Here is a 3,391-nt window from a genome sequence, read left to right on the forward strand (position 1 = left end):
CACAGCCCGTGCTGGATTCAGGCAGAAGCAAGGGACCACGCGCCATATCCACGCCGCACGCGCCACGCTACACACACACTACACTGCAAACACCGCCCGGCGCTCACACACCGCACAGTGCACGGTGCAGCCGTGCAACACGTGCACTGCACACCAGACACGCACGCCTGGATTGTGGTGGACAGAGCGTGGGGACTCGGGGGCACGGGGAGGTGAGGAAGGGGAGCCAGACCCGAGGAATCCCACACGGACAGACAAATGCGGGAAGCCCAGAGGAAAGACAAATGCGGGAAGCCCCAGAGAGGACGGGGAGGGAGAGAGATCGGAGAGAAACAGGAAAAACAGGGGTCCTCTGCGGACCTCCCTCGCCCTCTCTCGGCGTCCGTCTATATGTCTGTCTGTCTGTCTGTGTCTCTCTCTCACACACACACACTCTCACAAACCCCAGAAAAGTGTACCCACGCGGAGGCAGAGGAGAGAGAGGCTGCGACGATGTGCTGCCCGCCCCGGCCTGGCCTCCCGGGCTCTGCACGTGTTGGGGCTGCTACCCACAGTGGCCCCTGCTCCCCACTTCACCTAGTACCCCCCCATCCTCCGGCCTCAGCTCAGCCTCTCCTCTCTGCCCCTAGGGACAGGCTCAGAGCCCCGTTTCCATTCTCCCGAGACCTGGGGCCCTGCTGCCGCTGTTCTGTCCGTACGTCCTTCTAGGCAGTGAGTGGCCCCAGCTGATTTCCTCCCCATTGAACGCCTAACCCCCAGGCCTGGGCTGGCCCCTCAGTAGGTGCTGGATGGAAACTTGTTAAAGGAACGAATGAATGAGCCGGTGAGCGAATGAGGGCAGGAACGCCCACGCACCTGCGTGAAATGAAGTTGGAGAGACGCGGGGTTAATGCGGACCAAACAGCAGAGGGTGAGAGGAGGGAAGGGGGCGAGAGAGACTGCAGCGATGGGAAGACAGGGGCCGGCACATCTGGAGCAGTCGAGATGGAGGTGGGGCGGGGGGGGGCACGAGAAGCCGGGGCAGGCAGCAGGCAAGTGAAACATTCGGTGTATGCACACGCGCGCACACACACACACACACACACACACACACACACACACACACACGACAAAAATGCCACACACATGGAGCCAGGCCATCGCCTTAGAGACAGGGAGAGAACAGGTGGGCAGGAGGGAGGGGACCCCTCTGTCTCTGTCTCTCTCTGCTGGGCAGGAGCAGCTGCTCCACAATGAGTGTTTTAGGAAGAGCAGAAGGAAAGAAAACAAACCCTGCAGCCCACAGCAGCGACCCCCAATGCTGGAGCCAGGGGAGGCGGGGGAGCAGGGGCAGGGCAGGGAGCACAGCCGTAAGCCTGCAGATCTGGGAGCGCAGGAGGCCCAGAGGAAGACAAGGGGCCGGACCCCACTCCCGGGCAGACACAAAGACACACAGACACAGAGGCCGCAGGTGTCTGTCGGGGGAAGAAACGAATGAATGGGGGGACCTCAGAGGAAGGAACAAACCTGCTGGGGTGAAAGAGATGGACAGAGAGAGACACGGAGACGAGAGACAGAGAGGAGGTGTCTCTCCCACACACGCGGGTCTCTCTGTGATGCACTCGCACAAGGGCAAGCTGCAGAAGCAAAACAAAGAAGATTCGGCCGGGTGCCACGACACATGCACGCAGTCCCAGCTACTCCGGAGGCCGAGGTGGGAGGATCGCTTGGAGGCCAGGAGTTCGAGCCTGCAGTGAGAGGGTAGAAGGTGCAGAGGACACACAGCCTGCCAGGATCAGCATTTGCCCAGGGGTGGCAAGACGAGGCACTCAGCAAATACACAGCCCATGACACTTTAAGGGGCCCAAGAGAATGTTTAAATTTCTCTTAAAATCAGAAAAACCATGAACTTTTAGCTCGAAGAAAATGTTTTAATAAGTAATGTTAATATATTCATCTTTTTGGAGGAAGGGCAAAGGCACCCAGGGCCACGGAAGTCACCACAGGGCTCTGGTTGGGTGCCCGGCCTGGGACTGGGTTACTGAGGCCAAGGTCAGGACAGATCGCACAGCAGGGAGTACCAGAGACAGGAACCCAGGCAGGGGGCATCAGGAGGCCTTCCCAGAGAAGGTGGGATCTGCAGGCTGAAGAAAAGGAAAGACACGTCAGCGGGTGCAGAACGGTGAGGCCTGCAGCCAGGGAATCAGACGACACGGGTCAGTTGGAGCCTGGCGGGTGAGGGAGACACGGTGGGAAGAGGAAAGGGAAGGCCACGGCAGAGCACCGGCAAGAGCTGGTTGGGCCACCCAGGACACGTGGCCCTGTGCCTGGGGTCCCTCTGCTGAGGGGGTGGGAGTGGACACGTGCATTAAGTTTTGGGGGGTTGTGGGTGAGATGTCCGGGGATGGTCGCCAGGGAAACCATCCAGGAGGCAAGCCTTGAGGCTGCGGCTGGGCCACAATGGGCAGGGGGGAGAAAATACCCCAGAGGCCAAGCCCCTGGGAGCCCTAGGGACGGGTGGACGAGAGATTCCTGCAGACACACATGTACGTAGACGTGCGCGCGCACACAAACACACACACACACACACACACACAAACACAGAGGGCGGCAAGAAAGGGAGGGAAGGAAGAAGAAAGGGAGGTCAGGTGGTAGGTAGAGACAGACAGACCCGCTGGATGGAGATCCAGCCACATGTGCATGGACACACACACACACACACACACACACCAGGGGGTGGGACAATCAAAGAAAGAGACAGGCATTTAATGAAAACACAGGAAGAGGGAGGTGAGAGGCAGAGGCTGACACACGGAGAGACAGACAGATGGACACAGGCCCAGGATCCCAGAAGACATGCTCCAAGGGAAGTACAAGTCCCGAGCTGGGTGGGAAGAGCCCCAGAGAGGGGAGGGCTGAAGACAGCAAGGACCCAGACAGACAGACAGACAGAGAGCCCATCTCCCAGCCCCTGCCCCGCCCGCCCCCCACTCCAGCCCATCCAGCCCCATCTGGCTCCCTCCCCATCCGTCCTGTCTCTCTCTCTGTCTTTGCCTGTCTCTTTCTCTCTGCAAACCACAGCTTTTTGGAGCCCCCGAGAGAGAAATGGTAAAAGAATACAGAGATGAGAGAAGACGCAGACGAGGGACTGTGTGTGTGGTGTGTGTGCGCACACACGTGTGCCCTGCACACAGTCTGGTCCGGAGAATTTCACGAGAGAGACGGGAGGAGATGAAAGGAGCAGAGGATGAACGAAGACGTCGCAGCGCCCAGCACAGCCTGGGAGGCAGCGGGAGCAGGGACACAGCATGCTGCACACACCACACCACACACCCGGCACGCACGACACACTCTGCACATACAGCACACCCTCCATATACCACACACTGTGCACACAGCACACACCCTACAC

The sequence above is a fragment of the Propithecus coquereli genome, unplaced genomic scaffold (assembly GCF_000956105.1).
Source record: "Propithecus coquereli isolate 6110/MARCELLA unplaced genomic scaffold, Pcoq_1.0 Scaffold590, whole genome shotgun sequence".
Lineage (NCBI taxonomy): Eukaryota > Metazoa > Chordata > Mammalia > Primates > Indriidae > Propithecus > Propithecus coquereli.